The 23,232-nt window shown below is 37.9% G+C and overlaps 1 protein-coding gene across 14 annotated transcripts in view; it reads right to left on the bottom strand.

Moving 5' to 3' along the window:
• SGCG (sarcoglycan gamma) overlaps positions 1 to 23,232 on the bottom strand; it is a 115,401-nt gene that overhangs the window by 68,652 nt on the left and 23,517 nt on the right. For 4 of the 14 annotated variants that reach the window (XM_052669124.1, XM_052669115.1, XM_052669083.1 and 1 more), the window contains exon 2: positions 11,667 to 11,758. The gene's annotated coding sequence lies outside the window, so the exon portion shown is untranslated. Of the gene's footprint in view, positions 1 to 3,311; positions 3,487 to 6,883; positions 7,001 to 10,229; positions 10,360 to 11,666; positions 11,759 to 23,232 lie in introns of those variants that run through there. The other 10 variants (XM_052669098.1, XM_052669138.1, XM_052669108.1 and 7 more) reach the window with 6 other exon arrangements.

Below are 23,232 nucleotides of genomic sequence, written 5' to 3'. Positions count from 1 at the left end.
CGACATTCAACTTGCTGAACGTTCGTGGAGACCAAACAGTGGATATGAGCACAGTGAGGTGGTGGGTGGTGCATTTTAGTAGTGGTGACAGCAGCTTATCTCTTTTGGTGAAGATCTTTCTGAGAAGAAAGATGTTTTCATAGCTGGTGAGAACGCATAGCCAATGATGGTGCCTGTGTTTAAAATTAATGTTTTGTAGCTGAGAAGTTGCTCTATCAAATCGTGTTCTTGAGCTCTTTTGTATTCCATGGAAATAAATAGGAAGCATTACTTGTGAAGCAACCTATGTATATTTCCTTTACTAGAGCTGAAGCTTTCTGGTATAGAATCATAGAATCATAGAATCACCAAGGTTGGAAAAGACCTAAAAGATCATCCAGTCCAACCGTTCACCTATTCCCAATAGCTCCCACTAAACCATGTCCCTCAACACAACATCCAGCCTTTCCTTGAACACCCCCAGGGTCGGTGACTCCACCCCCTCCCTGGGCATCCATTCCAGTGCCTGACCACCCTTTCCAAAAAGTAATACTTCCTAATGTCCAGCCTGAATCTCCCCTGCCGTAGCTTGAAACCATTCCCTCTGGTCCTATCACTAATGACACGAGAGAAGAGGCCGACCCCCAGCTCACCGCAACCTCCCTTCAGGAAGTTATAGAGAGCAATTAGGTCTCCCCTGAGCCTCCTCTTCTCCAGGCTGAACATTCCCAGCTCCTTCAGCCTCTCCTCATATGGCCTGTGTTCCAGACCCCTCACCAGCTTTGTTGCCCTCCTTTGAACACGTTCCAGGGCCTCAATATCTTTCTTGCAGTGAGGGACCCCAAACTGGTCTCTGGTCTCTGAGACTATTAGTCTTGTATTTTGATACTGAAACTATTTACAAAATGAATAAAATTGTTTATAACAAACCTTTAAGTGTAGAAGAGTCAATTCAGGCATTTTTCCTGTAACAAAAGCACTAAAGCCCGGGAACTTGCACTGAAACACATGTGTACTTTGTAGTCCAACAGCCAGCAGTTTTTGAACTACTCACAATGAAATATTATTTGCCAAGAACAAAATTAACTCACAAGATCCCACTATCCTAGGAAAAATGATATTTAAAACTGAGTCATCTGATCAACTGGCTCACAACAATGTTTATGGCAGGAGGCAGATGATCTTCAAGGTCCCTTCTAACCTAAGCCATTCCACAATTCAATGATTCAATGACATACTTACAAACCTAAGAAGCTGACAGTAGTAATTCTTTCCTTGCCAGTCTCCTGTTCTCTACTAGAAACAAACCATCATAACATCTATACAGAATGGAAAGAGCTTTCATAAACATTCTTAGCAGATATTTAACATTGCAATTGTTTTATTATTTATTTATTTATTAATGAATGATAGTAAGGACGCAGCTACCCTGTTTAAGAGAATAAGAAAGCTTAATAGTATGGATGACAGACAACCCTTTGACTGTTCCAGTCATTTGTCAATCACTAGTACAGATCTAGCTCTCAATTTGGATTTTACTTGACTTTCGTACCTTTAGAATGCCCTAGTCTTTCAATTTATGTTTTATGTAACTTCCTAGATCAATAAACAAACAACCAAACAACAACAAAAAAGAACATCAACAAATAATAATTCAACATACTGTTCACATGAAACTGACTTATCTGCATAGTTCTACTCTTTGAATCTTTGTAAAACTGCTTGCAGTACTGGATCTTAGTCTTTCATGTGGATGAGGGATGAACCAGATATTGTGCCAGAATACTTCCTCTTTACTTTATTTACAGTTTGACAGTAATAATGTTAAAGAACCCCAGATTTCCTTTTGAGTATTAAGTAGGAGTGTCTTATATGTCCCAGAAACCAGATCAGCTCTTCTGCAGTAAAGCTATGCTTACTTTCTTTGTTTCCCTCATGCAATTATCTCCATTTTTTAATTATTTGAGACATTCTCCTTTGCAATCTACTGCACTATTCCCAGGTTTTGTTGAATTTCTTCTACTTACTGTCTTACCAACTTCCTTTCTTCTCTTAAACAATCTGAGTCTTCTATGGCTCTTTTCCTCCCTTGGTCCTGATTACTCAAAATAGATGAACACCTAAACCATATTTATCTTTAGTTCTTGTCTAATGTCTCGTCTGTTCCTTTAAAATTTAAATTTATTGAGAATTCCAGCCTTTTGACACATCTATTCCCATCTATAGTGTTTCTCCTAGACTCAATACTCTTGGATGACCAGAACCAGCCTTTGCTTCTTTGAGGAGCTTGTCCCTACATACATCTTTTCTCTCCTTGTTTGGCTTTTGCTCCCACTGCTTTGAAATCAAGTCTTCCTCCATCTTCCCTACAGACACCAGCAGAGGTATAGGAAAACATCCCACTGAGAGCATAGATTCTTATGGATGAAAGGACCTCAGCTCTCACCTCCACTTACAGTCCCAAACCTAATGCAGGGAAAATTGTGCTTCATCTCTGTGAGCAGAACTGACAAGACTTGCTGAAACATTTCTCTCATATATGCTGAACTGTGATCTTATGGGTTCAACGAAAGTTCAGAGAGATTTTCACAGGGTATAAAATGAGTATTTGCTTTGGTGCATATTGTTATTCATTTGCTGACATTTTTTTGTGCAAAGAATTCCCCTACCTTACATATAGAATAGTAAAACTGCCAGGGTTAAGGCATGCACTGTGGATACTGGCAGGTTCAGCTGACAGCAAAGCCTCAGAATGGCTCAGCCTTTGCCCCCTGGTTCCCTGCCAGGCATGACCAGGGCCACTTTTTGACCACTTTATGGGAACAGTAGAGATGAGGGCTCCCAAAAGAGCACTGTGTTTTTCTGGAGATGAAAATTAGTTGCACAGATGCAAGCTGTGTCATGCCATTTGCCTTCAGAGCTGAGGATTAGTCTTTGCTAGCACATACGTGACTTACTCCAAACAAATAAAGATGAAATTCAGCTACAGACAAGTGAATATCGTCCTTATTGTCCACTTCAGAAATTATTTCTCCCTCACTGGTTTGTGTTAACAAGAGTTTGTGATAACATTTAAGTGGTCTTAATTAAATACAATGAATTGAACAGTAAGAAGTTCCGAAACAGTAAGCAGAAACTATTCTCCTGTACAGAATAAATTCAATAGACATCTCACTAGCTTTCTTTTGAGGAGATTACCAAGATTATGAAAGCTCTAAGTGGTGAACAAGAATGCCATCTGTTACACAGTTATAAAACTACTCCTCAGTAAAATGTTCCTGACTCTGTAAAAGGGAATAATCAATCATCTGAAATTGGAGAAGTTTTATCACCTTGTGACAGCTCAAAGGAAGTGAACTGTTGTGTGTGACGCGGTAGTTTCATCAGGCTGTGCAGCCTGGCAAACAATTTGACATTTCAGATGTTTCATGACATTCAGATTCATACTCTCCATATCGTATTTTCACACCACAATTTGTTGCACCTGCAAGAGCAACACATTCAGACCTGGAAGAAAGCGCCAGACACAAAAATAAGGAAATGTGAGTTCCCAGACAGCTCTATGGAACTATTTCTGTATTCTCACTTATCTATTAAAATCTCTGCTGTCCTCCAGAGAAAAATCTCTTGCAGTTATATTTATATTATCATTAGTAAGTCTTGAAACCTACAGCAAGTAAATTACAGAAAATATTCTATTCTTAAGAAAATACATTTTTTCTTTAAGCAAGACTATGTGATTTCGAGTGACAGTGGAATGAGCCCATAGTACCTCTAGAAGTTTACAATGACTCTTAACCTGGGTGACTAATTAGAACCTGTCTACTTTAGAGTGGCCTGCATGTCTTTGGGTATTGCTAACATTAAGGAACTTATTTGCATATCTTGCAAAATAGATGCTTCCCATGTAAAGTTATACAGACAAGATCTGTAGTTTGTTATTCTCAGCTGCAGTGAAGATAAGTTTTTCATGTACAATACAACATTATTTCTTAAGTACAAAGGCTATGACATGTTTTTGGGCTTTCAGTTTTCCTTTAATGGAAACACCACCAGGAATCTCAAAGAACTGGTAGGCACAAGTGCTTTTACATCTTTTTCCCAGTCCCTTGTTATCCTTTTTCTGGTTAGTTTTACAGTGGAGTGAAGTGGGGCAGATGCACCAGAATCACAAAGTAAACTCAGTGCCTGGGGTCCAGGGCTGCAGGAGAAATTGAGAGAACTTGGCTAAGGGTTGTGAATGTCCTTTCAGGAAGGAAGGCTGGAAGTTCTTTACAGACGTGAAGAAAATGAAAGCAGTCCCTCTGCTGGACACAAATTATTAAAGAATGTCTGCTGTCATCCTCTCATGTGGATCTATACCAAACACAAAAACTTCTGGAAACGGCAAAAAAAAAATCTTTAAAAAAATCATTTACATGTTTTTAATTTCTAGGTGTGTGATCCTTTCTGTGACACAAGAGTAATCACCATCAAGGCCAAAATGAGTCTTGCAGAAATTCTTTTCTCACTATAATTTATGCTTTACAGGGAGCAGAGCTTTCAGGAAAAGTCCTTTAACATTATCTTAAATATTGTTCTCTGGAAAAGTATTTCATGTCCTCTGTGCTGGAAGAGGCACTGTCTGTGACAGCCTAAAGAAGCAGCTCTATTTAAATACATAAAAGCATATGAATTGGCATAACTTTTTCTCTTTTTCCCGTGCTTGCTTCTACTTTTCTTAAAATACTAACTACTTCCAGGAGGAATGCTGCTGTCTCTTTACAGGCATACTCCCAGTTCACACAGTAGACTTAAGTACAATGACAAAACATACAAACACAGATAACCCCGTTCTCGAGTGCAGTCCACTGTCAGCTGAAAACCTTGAAAAGTAGTGCATTAGCCTTGTTAAATGATTACATACATTATAGAGAGATATAATGCCCTTCTGTGAACCTTTTTTGAATAGTAAGCTGAAAATATATTGAAAAAAAACCTCACCAACAGCAATGGAACGAGACACAGAGGCTAGAGATGAAAGTAAGCCCTTGTGTCTCCCCTACTAATTTAAGTGATTCACCACAGATAAGATTTCAAAAATCTGAAAGAATTATTTGGTGTTCAATCTAGAAAGTCTCGATTGTGCCTTTTTTGAAAAGACACGTAACTAAACTGCAAATTTGAAATTCACTTCCCTTTTCTGCAGTGAGGTAAGCAAGATGCACTCCTATTTATACTACCTCATGACATATTTTAAATGTCTCTCCTTTTCCGATGAATTTTTTGCATCAGACAACACAAACTGATGTGCTGCTTTTGCACTGCAGTCCTTGACATAACAGTGTTACTACACATTTTTATTTACACAGAAGAAAACAAATTCATTTAAAAATGTATTAGACACATAAGGAAACCATCAAAACACACGTACAGCAGAAGCCTTTTTAGGTGATGTTAACTTCAAATGTTTAGGCAGCAACTGCCTCTATGTTTCTTCAGCAGCTGTGACAAAGCAGTAATGCAAAAACACAGGAGACGAAAAACATAGCAAGATGTACAAATACTTTTCATCAATATGCCACTTATTGGATTAAACTAACAGGAAAGATACAAAAGTTACAAAACACATACCTCATTTTTCCATTAGCTGTACAAATCAATAAAGTAATAAATAAAGAAACAAAAGCTAGAATTGCAAGAGAAGTACATACACATTCCAAAACATACTGAGAATAAGATCTCTCATTTAACATCTATGTACCTTTTATACCTCAAAGTTGATTTTTTAATATAAAGTATATTAACAGAAATGGAAATAAGCAGTTAATACTAAAGCCTAAGTTTACATTAAATTTGAATTACATCACCGGATCAAATACTGCAATGTGAACAGTATGATTTGTATTTTGCATACTTCTGCATTTTAAAGGTCCTACTTTGAGGAAATGGAAAACAATTTCTATTAGAGTCAAAGAACAAGCATATTACAATCTCCAGGAAGCATGTCCCTGGTCATTTTTTGGACTAACAAGGGAAAAAGCATCCATAGAATGTATTATTTGTTATTTTAAACTCAGATTAGACAGATTATTTGCTGATCAGTTACTGAGAATATTGCCTCATACACCCATCAATTTTTGTAGCCTGAGATTTCACCAGAGAACCAACCCAGAAGACAATAAAACTTGGAATATTTTATCAGGAAGCTCTAATAACTGGTATCTGCTACCTACACATCTGTTACAGCTTTATTTACAGTTTGGACCATACACAATGAGCAACTGACAAGTTCCAGAGCTTTTGCATCCATTTGACAGTTTACGAAAAAAGAATTAGACATGTAAGGGCTATTACCTAAACTATTCCTTGTGGATTGAAAGAAAACTACAGGTCATTCTGAAGTACGGGTTCTGATACGCTGTTACACAAGATTCTTTGTTGCATGCTCAGCTTGTTTACTATCTGCATTACAGATTAAACTAGACTCTTCAAGAGAAGAATTTACTTCTTGGTATGGTGATTTCACATGTAAGTATTTCTCCAGGAAGAGAAAAAGCTACCAATTAGGCTTTTCTAAGTTCAGGTTCAGGAAAAGTCCACGCAACTTTCTAAGTGCAATTCTGTTATGAAATTTTTCCAATTATCTAACCTAAATCTCCCTTGGTACAACTTGAAGCCATTCCCTCTTATCCTGTCACTGTTACCTGGGAGCTGAGGCAGATCTCCACCTCACCACTACTTCCTCTCAGGCAGTTGTAGAGTGCAACAAGATCAACTCTGAACCTCCTCCAGACTGAACAATCCCACTTCCCTCAGCCGCCAACCATAAGACTTGTGCTGCAGACCCTTCACAGCTCTGTTGCCCTTCTCTGAACATGATTTAGCATCATGAACTTCACCTTGTACAAGGGCTACGTATTACTTGAATCAAAAGGAGAAAGCTGAATAAAATTCCCCAGAGACTTCAGAACATCTACCAGTGTTCAAATCTATTTCAAGATGGGAAAATTGTCTTGTAAATGTTCTCATTTCATTTCAGCTGTGAAATATCAAAATATGAAATCAGACATATAAAAGAGATAAAGTCTCCGCAATATATTTTAAGTACAGTATATTAAATACTGAGAAGAATCCTAGTGATAAAAAGTGAAGTAAGCAAACTTGAGAGACATAGATGGAAAAAAGGGAGATAGATGGTAAAATGGGGAGATAAATTGCCAAAGGAATGTTGAATAAAGTCACAAAAAGATTGACAAAATATCGAAAGATGGAATCTTCTGATAAAGCAAAGGAGGAGAAAAGAATTTAGCTTTCTGCAGCCTTTGATTTTCTTCTTTTACGATCTAGATAGTTATATGCTTTACTTACTCAAGAAATCAAAAATCATAGTTTATTTCTAGGTAATTCCAATTTTAATTGTCTTCTGAGTTAAAGTCATATTTTAGTTAGTATCTGAGCATTTCTGATACAGAAAGACAGTCATTTTAATATTACTAATATAGCAAGCACTTTAGATGTTCTCAATATGGCTAAAGGAAAAATGACCTAATCTTCCACAAACATGGCTAGATTCAGTTAACAAAACAAGTCAGCAGGTATAACTTATAGAACTATCAGTTCTATAAATGTTTAACTAGACACAAAATTAATGAAAAATATGAAAATAAATGCTAAAAAATTAAGTGTGCGTATGTGATTCTTGTAGCTAACCATCAAGTTATACATACGCATATATTCACATAAAAAATGTTTATGTTTCAGTGAGAATCATTTGTTTTAAAGCTAATGCCAACACTTATCGCATATCACACTCCACTTAAAAAATGTTGAAGTTCATATTCCACTTTCTTATACAGAAGTACTTCACTCACCACAGAAAAGTAAGCAACTGTGGCATGAAATGCAGCAGCTGTTTAACAGCTTCTGGCAGGTATACAGAGAGGCTTAATGAGAAGACTGCCCCAGGTAGCCAAAGTTACAGATGAACTACATAGTGAGAATATTCTTACCCAAGCTGAAAATGTGACCAAGATATTGAATAAACTTGTTATTGAAACTGTCATGATAGTTTTATCTTGGCTTAATAAAGGAAAATGTGTAATCACACTCTGTCACTGTCTAAATTGTCTATCTCCCATCACTTTCCATCCTTCTTACAGAAGTTCTTGAGCTTCTTAGTCAATTCCAATCATTCTGCAGACACACAGAGGTCTTAGAAATCATATATTCCTATGAACTTTATGAGAATGAGACAGAAGACAGATGAAAGCCCATAATGTCTCCACTGAGAAACTGCAATTGTCAAGAAGATTATCATCACCTCTTATTACATACTAGAAGTCCTGGAGGAGAGAAACACTTTCTAAATGCCTCTGTTAAGGAAAAACCTCAATCATCTCATTAAACATCTAAGAGAATCAACTTAGAAATAAATTTACTTGAAAGCAAGATGAATTTAATTCCAAGTCATGAAAACAATTACAAGCTGTAAGATGCCAGGACCTGAGATTTATATCTCACACAAAAGGCATTACTTTTCAGAGGAAGAAATAAATCTCTCAAAACTATTCAAAGAAGAGGGCATTTGTACTCTCAGATAATTTTCCTGTGCTGTTTGATGGAGGCTTGGGTTTGTATTATATAATATTTCCAGCTTTTCCTTTCAATTGTTCTTTCAAAACTATTTACCCATACTTAAGTACATTTCTGCTTGAAATTCCTCCATACTAACAACAGATTGTCTAATTACAAATTACACACCTGTGTAATTACAAATCTATTACAGAATGGACAAATATTTTATTTTTAAATTATTATTGGAGCCTTATAATTGCAACTAAAAACTAATATGCAACTCGCTTTCACCAGTGAGTTTTCAAGCAGGAAAAAATTTGCATATCATTTGGAAAAGCCATAAAAGCTTAGAAAAGAGATTTTAAATGGCTCCTTCTAATACTGGGCTTAATATGGATCCTTTTATTTTTAATTTAACTCCATGCAGTGACTCTTACACTCGGACAAATTTTAGGGTCATTTGTTTTCTTTCATTATGTAATGGAAAGAAGGTCTGTACTTCACACGTGAATATCACATTTGTTTAGAAGATAAACAGACTTTCAGCCTAGGCAAGGTAGAATCAATTGTGAATATACCTGGCAACCAAAGTTACCAAAATCGTAACCAACTGGAAACTTTCAGGACTCTATGGCACATAGTTACGATAGTTCCCCCATTCGGATGTAGCTATGCAGGCCAGATTTAACCTTACCAAGCACAGATCCCACAAAATAGAGAGAGGCAAACTCTGCCAGGACGTGATTGATCATCTCCTCAAGAATGTATTTAAGTTAGAATGGTAAAACCACTTGTATCTCTATAAACGTAGCCTAGGTGACTGGCGTAGACGCAGTCAAATCACATTCCTGTTGTAAGAACTTATGTGCTCATTCTGACGCATGATTAAATCTTCAGTGCTAGCACCTGGCAGAGACATCAAATATCTTCCACTAAATCATTTGATAATGAGTCAGAAATATACTGGTATCAAATTGGTCATTTTCTTGCAGGCAGTGAAATTATCCAAGAGAAAACATACTTGAATCCACATTGTAAGAGGAGTTCTGTATGCATGCAGTTATACACTCCTTATTTGTTCAAGTTTGCTAGATTCAAATTCCAGTCAGTTGAAGCTTATTTTGGTAATAGTTCCTCAGATGGAAAGTTAGTATCAGGCTGTCAAATCAAAAATAAGTGTTCAGCAGAAGCAAAGGATCCACTCTTCATTAAATTGAACTTTCAGTATGTGATAGATAACTGAGAGAAACTTAGAGCTGCAACCATCAGAGATTTACTATTGAAAACCAGAGATTTATGTAATTCTGTAATACATTTGTATGCTCATATGATGTTGTGCAAAAACTTAAAAAGCACTAAAAGTTAGCTTCTTAATATTACACAAATGCAAGTTTATACCATGCAACTTCACATTGCATTTAGCTGCTAAAACAAATATATTCAAATTACCAGAATCAAAGTTATAACTTTGTATAAAAATTAACACTTAAATTCAGGTCCGAAAACAAATGGTATGAGTAGCAACATGATTCTTATACGAGGACAGAAAAGGCCTGGAATGCTGCACAGAAAATCAGATGAGAAGGAAGTTCAATATAACCATATGTTAAGTAAAGATCAAATAAAAAACAGCTTGATCTTAATTTGCAAACATTTTAATACTTATAAAAATAATTAGAAAATAAGTTTCTTACCTTAGAGATCTGAAACAAAGTGAACTTCTGAATAAACTACAATCAGACTCTTCCCCAGAGGGATCTGACTAACTTTTCCACTACTTTCAAATCTGGGAGTGGAAGATATTTTAGGCCTGGCCAAATATCACTAGAAGAAAATTTGCTCACATGTTTGGCTGTGTGTTGCATTCCACTCTGTTGCTCTGGCGTACAGACGTGGCTAATTTTAATCCGTGACATAAGCGGCCAATTCTATTGCTAAAATGGTTGTGTGCTGACTCCAGATATGAACTGCCCCACTGTAAGATATAGCCAGTGCGTAGTGCATACTAAAATGGCACAACCTGTTATATCTGAGATCACAAATCCCAGCTGCTTTATTAAAATTTGAGAATATGAAGCATTTCACAGAATTCAGGCATAAATGCTATTAACATAGATAGCTGTTAAGAGCAAAATTAACAGACAAAACTTCTGTTTTCTGCATCCTTGAGTAATATCCAACAAAATAGTCTTTTTTTTTAATAAGCAATTTTAATACTAACATTATTCTAAATAGAATCTCTAGTGGTTGGTACATAAGCCCTCTTTCAAAAACACTTATGCAAGAAATACTTACGTTAAAGTTATATTTTACAATTATAACAGGACATACGACATTTACATAATAATTACATTAAGAATTATTAACCTTCTCTAAATGTTAATCTGTTCTTGGTATTATGAAAGATGCACATAACTAATGAGAGCCTCAAACAAAATGTTTCATACACTGTAGTGTATATTTTACAACATTCTTTTAGAAATTATGAGCCATCTTTCTTCAACGTCATTTAGGCTTCTAGTTTTCAGATGTAGAAAACAAGAATTTCAGCCCTGCACTGCTTACATTAGACTGACTGTACATTGACCTACAACTTGCTGTTTAACCTATGAGACTGCAGAATCTGCGCTGTAACTGTATGCAAATTAAAAAGTATTAAAGCATGCATATGCAAGATTTTACACAATAGAAGACCAGTAAACGTGCTATGCAGTCGTCATCCATTTGTCTGGTCAACTTTCTCAAAGCACAGTGTTTCCTTTTCTCTAGCTATATACTCACAGTGTTATCATGTTTTAGAAGATGAAGTTCCTATCAGACGTTCAGCAGCTGCAGATCATAAATTTAGGGCTGGCCACAGGCTTATAAGATACTTTTTTGCTTTTATGAACACTGAGTCCATTAATTCTTTATGAGACTGTTTACATTACACAAATCGAGTTGTTCTTTTCTGTACAAAAGAATTAATTCACTGGTATCTGACATAAAGGACAAACATTCTTCATAATGAAATTACATCACACAGTAGTTTTCTTTATGGACAGAACTTTTGTGTTATTTTCCATGTCTATTACTGCTCTTGGTATACCTGCAAAGTAAAAACACATAAAATAAAAAGAACAAATAAATACCTCAGTTAGTATCTTCTGAAGTTCTCATGAAGTAGGATAGGAGCAAGAGCAACTGTCAGTGAGCTCTGTATCATCTGAAGGTGGCTGTCTTCCTATTTAAATGTAAAAAATGGAAAGAGAAAGGAAAAATTTTCAGGAATATATAGGAATGAACAAAATAAATTCCTGAATTGCCCTCCTGAGTACTTTAATTGACAATATTGTAAAAGATGTGGGCCAAAACACAGAGATTGAAATTATAGTACACACTAAAATGAAACACTGGACACCCAAGCCCTGTTTGGTCTGCACATGTATGCCAGCATTGTTTACAGTGAATGGAATAAAAATTTTTGTCCAAAATGTATATGAAAAATAATGAAGACTTCTGTTGTAATATTAAAGTTCCAGTTATTATTAGAATGCATTAGCGTAATAAGCAATTACTTCAGTCATGGAGTCTCATTTCATCTGTATGAAAACCAAGTCTTCCTCTCAAGTGATTATTGTCCCAGACCAAGAATCCTAATGTCCTGTCTCTCACCAGCAGCTGCCAACATCCTTTTCATTTGGATTTTGCTAATCAGTGACTGATTACATAGTTCTGGAGAGGTTACGTTAGATAACATTCTGGAAATGTTTAGCTAGTTAAGCCAAACATACTCCACATTGTCAGGACCTCCTCTTACCAGTACTTGCCTAAGCAGAGGAAGAAATGGATACAGGATTCAGAGGCTGTGTTCTATGCTCCAAAAAATTATAAACACCTGTATATTCAGTTTTATAACAAAGACAGAATTATTCATGAATTTCAAGTACTTGAAAATGCATGCCATGGGAAAAAAAAAATGGAAAAAGATCCCTAAATTGTGGTTTGAGTATTCTGCCATCAAAATACACCACTTTTTTCATACAGATAGTTTACAAGTAGTTATGTGTGAAAACCTACAAGTTTTCAATATCTCCTCAAAGCACAAGACAATGAAATGGTGGAGAAGATGGTGACTATCAGCTTAACCAATTCATCCAATGAAAAGACAAACTAAATGGAAATTTATACGGCCATAAGAGCCCTTTGGTCTTACTTGTATCAACTTCTCTAACTTATTAAAATAATTTCCAGGTCTCTGACATGTTTAAAGAACACAATAGGAACTTAGGGCAGAAGGACAGTCTAGTCTCTCTGGAAAACAGAATTTATTTCAGTAATAAGAGCCAAACAAAGTTGGCTTGTTATAAAAAAATTAGTTTCACTTTAATCATCTAGGCTAGATTTTCTTGGACTACTTGTTGCAGGGAGGTGTCTGTCTATAAGGTTTTATATACTGTAGTCAGAAAACAGATCATCTGCATAGTCAGAAGAGTATCTGGCTACCACTGCCTTTATTCCATTTACAATATCTTTGTCCTTGAGGCCTAAATCTCGCTAATGTCATTAATACTCCCTTCTCACAAGAAAACAAGATATCCCAGCTCTCTTGTATTCCCAAAATTGCATTGCAACAGATATCCCTCTTCATAATTATTAATGAAGTAAACTGAGAATAGAAGCCCTCTACTGCTGAACAACTGTGATTATATGACAAAAAACCCACACCAAAGCCACACAAAAATATTTATCTGTTACAATCACTGAATGAAAAATAAAACTGAATCCTCAATCAAATAAATTGGGGGTCAACTGTATTAACAAACTGTCAGAAGAAATGAAATATAATTAGTCACTAGCCACCTCTGGACTTCTAAGAACAGAGGGGACTATGTCCTATGAGTAGGGCTAGGGTGAATATTTTATAAAGGGATGTCATCTTCTAAATCTGAACAAAACATTGAGCCAAAAGGAACTTAATCTTTCCTATATATATAGAAATATTTGAAAGATACTGTGGCATATCTTCAAGCTATAAAGTTCAATTGTTTAAAATAGTTACTTGCACAAAGTAAGAAATATTACAACAGCAACATTTTGGAATATAAGCACAGTATAACTTTAGTGGAGAAAGTAATAGGAACACATATGTACTAAGACTTTAAGGCATATCTGTTGACACTGTTTCATTATGCCAGTACCTATAAAGAGGTTCAAAACAGCTTTGGAACTCAGAATAGCTATATTTCATCACAGTATGAACAAGAATACTTAGCTCCTAAAACAGAAAAATATAAAAGAGTTTGAAGACAAGATAAACATAAAAGGACTTATTTCTAAATATCCAACTGCCCAGCATGTCAGAGCACAGCAGGTCCTTGTGTCTGGTTTCTGTGAAATGTTTTCATACATGAACAGCTGGCTGTGGGGCTGTTCCCAATCATCCTATCAGTATTTCAATTTCTGCTTCAGCTGTTATCTTCCAACTCAGTGCTACCACACTCCTCTATCAAGCAGATTCAAACTGACAGAGGGTTAGTTTTGTTGTTCGGTGGCTTTGATGGATTTTTTTGTTTGTTGGTTTTGTGAAGTCATATCTTCTAATTGGATTGCATCTTCACATATTTTTTATTAAATAGCTCCTTTACTTCTGTGAATTTAACTCTGTACGAACCTGTAAAAAGGCTAAATTGTGAGGCAACAAGTTAAGAGCTGCCCGTACACACAGTACTCACTGCAAGATGAGCCTGACAGGTGAATTGGAATAGATCTAAGATAAAACAATGAAGTTTTTTTAAAAAGCAAATAATTAAGCTTACCATTGCTAGAGGTGCATGCTGGGGAGGGCAAGACTAATGAAGCTTATGTGTCAACTAGAAGACGTGATGAAGGGATGCTGCTATAGTAGTACCCTAAAAACTGAAGATGCTGCTTAACTTAATACTGCAGAGAAAAAAAGAAAAAAAACCCACAACACTACTTAACCTTAAATGTCCAAGCAGATTTGAAAAGATTTTGCCCTATTACAAAGTTCAGATAATGCTTCTACAGTATCAAGTATGAAGTGCAACTACTGTTGACTTTTGGAAGTTAACTGCTAGCTTTTTCTCAGGAAGAAAACCAGAAATGCATACTTGGATTGCAGGGGAATTCTTCACTATTCTGTACAGGACAGTGGATTAAAACCTTTTTTAATGAGTTCATTCTTCTGTGCATTAGGATTTTTATTTCAGTGTGTGATGCGCTGAGCACCCACTCACAGCTCCATCAGCAAGGAGATCTCTGCTGGTGACATGGACAGTGGGATTGGGTGCATCTTCTGCAAATCTGTGACTGACAGACTGGAGGGAGGGGATGCCATTAAAAAGGATCTAGACAGGCTGGGAAGGTGGGTCTGTGTGAACCTTTTGCAGTTCAACAAGGTCATGTGCAACGTCCCATACCTGTGTCACTAAAATCTTAAGCATGAGTGGACTGGGAGCAGCCCTGGAAGGACTTTGAGGTATCAGTTGATGATAAACTCAACATTGTCTGGCAATGTGTGCTTACAGCCCAGAAAGCCAATTGTATCCTGAGCTGCATCAAAAAAAGCACAGTGATGGAGGTGATTATCCTCTCCCCTTGTGAGGACTCATCTGGTGCACTGTGTTCAGATCCGGGGCCGCAGCACAAGAAGGATGTGGCACTGTTGGAGTGGTTCCAGAGGAGACCACAAGGTAATCACAGAGTTAGAACATCCCTCCTAATAAGAAAGGCTGAGGGAGTTGGTCTTGTTCAGCCTGGAGAAGTCTCTGGGGAGAACTCATTGTGGCCTTCCAGTACTTAAAGAGGGCTTGCAGGAAACTGGGAGATTGGCTCTGGTTTTTAACGAAAAGAGGGGATATTTAGATTAAATATTATGGGGAAATTCTCTACTCAGAGTGGTGAGGCACTGGAAAAGGCTGCCCAAAGAAGCTATGGGTGCCCCATCCCTGGAAGTGTTTGAGGCCAGGTTGGATGGGGACCTGGGCAACCTCATCTAGTGAGTGTTTTGGTGACTGGCAACTGTGCACAAAGAAGGGTGACTGCAACTGGATGGCCTTTAAGTTCCCTTCCAATTCAAAACCATCCTATGTGTCTATAATTAATTTCAGGGTAGAACAGGTTTAACAGGCCTTCGAGTGTGTGCATCTGGAGCTGTATCATCATATTGCAAAAAACATGTAGTGTAAGTGATGACTTCTTGTGCTGAACTACAGTTCAGAATCCCAGAATGATGCACTTACTCCAGACCCTCTGGATCAATATTGTCATTATCAGGCAGACAGTGGAAGCTCATCATTCAGCTGAGAATTTTTTACCCCTTCTGAGGTTTCTAGGAAGACAAAAAGAAGACCAATAAAAAAGGAGAACAGAGAAATAACATTTCTCATTAACTACCATAAGAGCAATCTGTGCTCTCACCTTCTATGGAAGAAATGGAAACACCCTAAAGGAGTATGAATACAACAGTACAGCAAACCATTTTTTAAGAATCTGTTTTGAAGATCTGAACTTGTATAAAAGTAGAGACTCAGTGCCAAAGATCAAGACACAGCCCTTGAATCATCAGATTTAAGCTACTATTCACTACAAGACAGTAAAACAACAATTATTGATGTCAACAATGTATCTCAACAATCTGTTGGCCTTACTGAGAGTCTAGGTTTCCCAAAATGAAAGCAGAAAAAATAAGGCACATGAGAAATGTATTTAATTAGGAACTTGCCATCTGGCATAAGCAAGCAAATTATAAGTGTAGCCTTTTTAATATAGAAGTTATAATCAACTGGGGAATAGACCATAAGCTATTTCTTGTATGATTGAAATGCATAAGTTAGGTATGGGGATACTGTAATTATCAAGTATTTTGAAGCACTATTCATGAGGCCAAGCTGTGGGTAACCACAGCATGTGGAGTGGCAACAGTAAAACTGCTGATTTGAAATTGATAGGTATAAATCAGTAATTTTGGCAGCCTTTGAGAATTTGGCACTTTATTAAGTAAAGTTAGAATATACCTGAAAAATAAATGGCTAAGTGAGTTTGAACAAGAAGTAAAAGCATGTATAACCTTTTTATGAAGTACTATTTGGAGCAATATTTACTATAATTACACATCCCATTCTGACAGATTATTTTGAAAAATAAATAAATAAAAAAAAACAAAGTACAGAATGGGCAAAAAAATGCAGTAGCCTCTACTTGTTACTGTACTGAACAAGAGATAACTTGCTTAATTTTAGTAATAAACAACATCAGCATATGATCAAATCTCTTCTTGGTGAACTTTGTAATAGTTGGTGATTTGTAATAGTTTCAGAATTACTGGTCAAAGAAACAGAAGTTATGGTTAAAAGTCCTTTTCCTATTGTAGAATCGTAAATCACTTAGGTTGGAAAAGACTTTACACATCATTGAGTCCAACCATGACCTAACCATACTACCCTAACTAACAACACTCTGCTAAATCATGCCCCTGAGCGCCACATCCGAATGATTTTTAAACACATCCAAGGATGGTGACTCAACCATCTCCCAGGGGAGCCTATTCCAGCGCTTATCAATCAAAACACTTTGCTTTACATCCTCACTCCTCACACATAGGTGGCTTTGCATCAGCTAAAGCGAGAAAAGCTGTGTCCCACTTCATCTGATCAACTCATCTGCTGTCTGGAACTCTAGGGCCTACAAAGGCTGCTTCATTTTCATCTGAGCTAAGACCCAGCCATCATCTGTTTGAAAACTGTTGCAGTGCTAAACATAAAGCCAAGTCGCATACCAGCCCCTTCACCAGGAAACAAATTCCAGAGACTCACCAATCCTTTCCTAGGATAAAGATGTCTCACAGCCTCTGAGCTTCTGTTTCTTTTTATTTTTATTTTTTTTAATCCTTCAAAGTAGACAAGCACCAGACTCAGTATAAAAGTGAATTGTCCCAAACAGAATGGTCTACAGTAAAATTACCTGCAATATCCAATTTATCCATGACTTACAGTCCTCTGTAATGTTTCTAGCATTTCCTAAGGAAATATATTTGATGTATCTTCTCCTTCCACTATAATGTGTATAATGTATCCTAGGGACCTGATAGAACTGGCTGATGTGGTTGGCAAGCCTCTCCATCATACTGAAAAGCCATGGCTGTCAGGTGAAGCCACCAGTGACTGCAAAACGCGAAACATCACTCCCATCTTTAAGAAGGGGAGAAAAGAAGATTCAGGAAACCACAGTTTGGTCAGCCTCTGTGCCTGGGAAGATATTGGAGCAGATTCTCCTGGAAGAGACGTTAAGGCACATGTGAGATAAGGAGGTGATCTGATACAGCCAACATGGCTTTACCATGGGCAGATCATATCTGACCAATCTGGTGCCCTTCTATGACAGATTGGCAGCACTGGTGAACAGCAACTGATGTCATCGACCTGGACGTGTGCAAGGCCTATAACATGGTGCTATACCCTATCTTTATCTCCAAATTTGGAAAGATATGAAGGGGTGACTATTCAGTGGATAAAGAATTGCCTGGATGGTCACAGCCACAGTGTTGTGTAGAAGGGCTCACTGAGAGAGGCCCTGAGTAGAAGGAAAGTTCTGGGTTGAAAAGCTGGACATTGAGCCAGTAGTGGGATCTGTGACCTGTGTGGTGATTGTTCCCCCTCTACTCTGCCCTTATGAGACCTCATCAAGAGTACTATGTAGAGCTCTGGGGCTCACAGGGCAAGAAAGATGTGGAGCTGTTGGAATGGGTCCAGAGGAGAGCCATGAGGATGATCAAAAGGCTGAAGCACCTCTCCTATGAAGACAGGTTCAGTGAACTGAGGTTGTTCAGCCTGGAGAAAGCTCTGGGGAGAATTCATTGTGGCCTTCCAGTGCATAAGGTGAGCTTATAAAAAGAAGGAAGACAAATTTTTTACATGGAGTGTAAAAAGATGCAGATGGCGACAGCACAAGGGGAATGGTTTTATACTAAAAGTGGGAAGATTTAGATTAGATGTTCAGGAGAAATGCTTTGCTCAGAGGGTGGTGCAATTCTTAGGAGTCTATCTGCTGGTTGCTCTTTTGCTTTTCTTTGCATCTATATCCTGCTTTCACAGACCTCCTCAAAGCTAACCCCTCACAACAATGACCTTTCTCTTTTTTTTCTGCAATCAACACGCTGATATCTTGGAATATTGCTTACATCTACCAAGTGACTTTACAAAGCGCTTATTTAGGTGTACTGGGCCCATATATTTAATCCCCAGTCCATGTTGCCTGAGTTAAGATCAAGAATGGTCACTGTTGTCTTTTTGAATCTTATTCCTCTTTGAGTTTTGAGGAACTGAAAAGAAGGGAAAATGAAAATTAAAAGGAGAGGAATCTGTACCAACAGACTCCAGCCAAGCTGCCAGTCTGTCTTTGCTATGTGACACAAAGGATTGTCTCAGCACCTCCTTGTCAGTGATTGCTATGCTCCCTGAAACACCAGTGCACAATCCAGCATACTTCCTTTGTGAGAAGCCTAGACAGTTTATGGGTGGGAACAGATAGCATTCATCAGCACTTCAATTACCTATCACCTCAGAAGCTTGAATTTTCCTGATATATCAGTGCTGTGGCATAGCAACACTACTTCGGTTCAGTTTCCTTTTCTTTCCTTACTTTAATCTCTACACTTTAATCATACAGACATAGATCAGGACACAGTCATCTACATGAAATGCTCTGCACTAAGCATTGCAGGTGGACATTGTAATATGGGCTTTAAAGAAACATACAATCAATTTCTAACTAGCAAGGCTATATCTCCTTCCTTCCTTCGTTCATTCCTCCCTCCCTCCCTCCCTCCCTCCCCCTCTCCCCCCCTCCCTCCCCCTCTCCCCCCCTCCCTCCCTCCCTCCCTCCCTCCCTCCCTCCCTCCCTCCCTCCCTCCCTCCCTTCCCTCCCTCCCTCCCCTCCCCTCCCCTCCCCTCCCTTCCCTCCCTCCCTCCCTCCCTCCCTCCCTCCCTCCCTCCCTCCCTCCCTCCCTCCCTCCCTCCCTCCCTCCCTCCCTCCCTCCCTCCCTTCCTTCCTTCCTTCCTTCCTTCCTTCCTTCCTTCCTTCCTTCCTTCCTTCCTTCCTTCCTTCCTTCCTTCCTTCCTTCCTTCCTTCCTTCCTTCCTTCCCTCCCTCCCTCCCTCCCTCCCTCCCTCCCTCCCTCCCTCCCTCCCTCCCTCCCTCCCTCCCTCCCTCCCTCCCTCCCTCCCTCCCTTTTTTGACTTGCAGAGACACATACATGATTTAGACCACACCTTTTTATACTTTCTATACTACACTGAGATCACTAGCAAACAAATGTAAGGAAAAAATAAATTCATGTAACTGTAGTACATTTAGTTATCTGGTCTTGTTTAGTTTATATGAAGCAAGCCAATGTTTTCAAAAGATACATGATGTATTAGTATGATTTCATGCATTTCGTCAGTGCTTTTTATTTGCTTCGTGCTATTATTTCTACTTGCTGTATATTTAAGTACCTTAGGTAGGTTTCTTTCTTAACTCATTTGGAACAATGATTTATTTCCATGTAGTCTATACATTCTTAATACGCAACTGCTCTGAATCTTCCCTTTAAATGTGAGTAGGCATTTGCTTTTGTTAATTATTTTAAGGCTTAACAAAAGATGTGGAGGAAATGTCAACTTAACTATGTTTAATTAGAGTATGGGTGTATAAATAAAAAAATCAACATACAAAAATATTTGGGGCTACCCAAAATTTTAAATTGCATATGAATAAATATATTTGTAAAGCAAACACAGATCTATAATCCCACACTTACTAAACAGAAAAATTAACATTTTTCTTACTTACATTTCTCTATGAAGAAAATGATGGTGACTTTAAAATTGTTTTTTCAAACAATTGTATTGAAAATTTCACATAAAAACAACTGATTGTTCTGCCTTGATCCAGACAATAGATCCAGCGGAGGGCAAAGGACCAAATTAGCGAGATGAGATAAAAATTTGCAAGACAAACATATGGCAGCTAACAGCGTGTGAATTTCCTTTGAACTGAAGTTTAAAAAAAAAAAAAACAAGAAACAAAACAAAACAAAACAAAACAAAAAAACACTTAATACTTATGTTGTGTTACCAAGAGATAACTAAGAATAAAAAACACTATAAGTATTTTTTTGTCCTTTGTGAAATGGTAATTTTCATGGACCAATACAGTGAAGGTTCTGTTTCATTTCCTAGGAGAAAATAATCATTTATCACACTGAGATACATATTTAATGCATTTGGTAAGGAAACACTACTGATAACTTGCTATCGCTGCATAGTTCTTCTCTGCAAGAAATTGCAAAGCAGCAAAACTGCAAAGCAGCATGTATAACAATGTCACATATTAACAAATCTCATACTTCATTATGGTCCCACACCACATTGTTATCTCTAAAATGGTAAAATGTGGATCTGAAGTATGGACTGTTCAGTGGATAAAGAACTGGTTGGATGGTAGCAGCCAGAGAGCTGTAGACAGCAGCTCTACGTCCAGGTGGAGGCCAGTGATGAGTGGCGCCCCCCAGGGGTCCAACTTGGCACTCGTAATCTTCAGCATCAGTACTGATCATGAAGATAGTGAGATTGGGTGTGCACCTTCAGTAAGTTTACTGGTGACACCAAACTGAGTGGTGCACTTGATAAAATAGAAGGAAGGGATGCTATCCAAAGGGATTTGGAATGGTTTGAAAAGTGGACCCACATGAAGCTAATGGAGTTCAACAAGGCCACGTGCAAGATGTTGCTCTCGGGTCAGGGCAATCCCAAATGCAAGTAAAGACTGAAAGAAGAACTCAGTGAGAACAGATCCATGTAGAAGATTTTGGGGGTTGCGGTGGGTGAAAAGCATGACGTAAGCTAGCAGTGTGCTTTTGCAGCCCATAAGGCCAATAGTATCCTGGGCTGCATGAAAAGAAAGTGGCCAGCAGAGAGAGGGAAGGTATTGTCTCCCTCTACTCCCCTGTCATTAGAGCCATCTGTAGTACTGTGTCCAGGTCTGGGGCCTCCAGCACAAGATGTGGAACTGTTAGAGTGGGTTCAGATGAGGCCATGAAGGTGATCAGAGGGTTGGAGCACCTCTTCTACAAAGAGAGGCTGAGGGAACTGCGCTTGTTCAGTCTGCATAAGGCTTCAAGGAAGCCTCCTTGTGGCCTTCCACCACTTAACGTGAGTTTACACAAAGGAGGGAGACTGACCTTTTACACAGGCAGATAGTGACAGGACAAGGAGGAATGGTTATAAACTAAAAGAGGGGAGATGTAGCTTAGGTATTAGGGGAAAATTCCTTACTTAGAGGGCTGTGTGGCACTGGCACAGGCTGCCCAGAGAAGCTGTAGATGCCCCATCCTTGGAGGTATTCAAGATCAGTTTGGCTGGGGCCCTGGGCAGTCTGATCTGGTGCCTGATTTAGAAGTTGGCAACCCAGCCCATGTCAGAGCAGTCGGAACTGGATGATCTTTAAGCTCCCTTCCACTCCAAGCCATTCTATATTCTACGACTCTTAAACTGACCCCATTTGATCACAGTCGATCACAGTTGTTGGTTTTACCTGCTTACCTAAGGATCAATGAAGATCACCCTTGTGCAAATATATTCACTTCCCCAAGTCAGTCTTCCTTAACGTGAATAGTGTAAGTGATTTAGATAGATGGTTCCCATTATTTTGAGAAACTTACAGTAAGGTCCATCTCAGTTATAACAGGAAAGGATGGCCTGTCTTTGGAGATAATCTACAGCCTTTCTTTTATTTTATGAGGAGATGTTAGTTGTCTCACCTTTTTTGGTTTTTATTCTTTTTCTTTCTTTTTTCAGTCATCCCAATTAGATGTTTACTTACCTCACTGAAATTAACACTTAATATTAAGAGAAAACAGAGACAAAATTTAAGGCGGGATGCTTGCAGTCATTAGAGAAACATGACTTACACGTAACTGCTAAGATAACTCTTAACACAAATAACTCTAATAATAAAAAAAGTAGTGTGTAATTTTCTTAGTGAAATTACCAGAAATCTATCTGCTACATTTGTGTTAGTCTGTGTTCATAATGAGAAGCAATAGCCTTCTGAATGAACTACCTAAAAATCTAAATGTTTGCCTTAGTGAACTGAATAATTAATAATTAAGAGAGAGAGGATATTTATTTTATAAGGAATAAAACACTGGAAGCTACTGAAAATTTACACTAAAAAACCTCCGAAAGGAAGTTTTACAACTTAGCATGCTCAAAACAGTTAAATCTGAAAATTTTCCTATGTTACTCAAATCATAGCAAAGCAGAGAATTTGGCCACTGTAGACCATTTGGCAAATGTTTAACATGTTCTTTACAGCACTAATGAAACTAAGATGAAAGCAGAAAAGGATTATATGAGCAAGATTATCACATTATCACAGTGGGAACTCTAAAGAAACAGAGAAAGAGCCCAAACAAGGAAAGCTGTGTGTATGTCTATGAGGTTGCTACAGGCAACCTATGGAGGAGAAGAGGCAATAACAGAAGTCCCAGCCAAGTTTAGGACAAAAAAAGAAGCCCTGGTATACCACATCAATTAATCCTTCCATCAGACTTCTCTTGTTGCCTTGAGATCTACTCAGCTAGAATATTGGTCCCATATGTGTTACTGATCCACCAATGAAACCATACTATACCACACCATACCCTACATAGCTG

This window comes from Tympanuchus pallidicinctus, unplaced genomic scaffold (genome assembly GCF_026119805.1).
Source record: "Tympanuchus pallidicinctus isolate F22 unplaced genomic scaffold, pur_lepc_1.0 scaffold11, whole genome shotgun sequence".
In the NCBI taxonomy this organism is placed as follows: Eukaryota; Metazoa; Chordata; class Aves; order Galliformes; family Phasianidae; genus Tympanuchus; species Tympanuchus pallidicinctus.
This window is presented reverse-complemented; position numbering and strand designations above follow the sequence as displayed.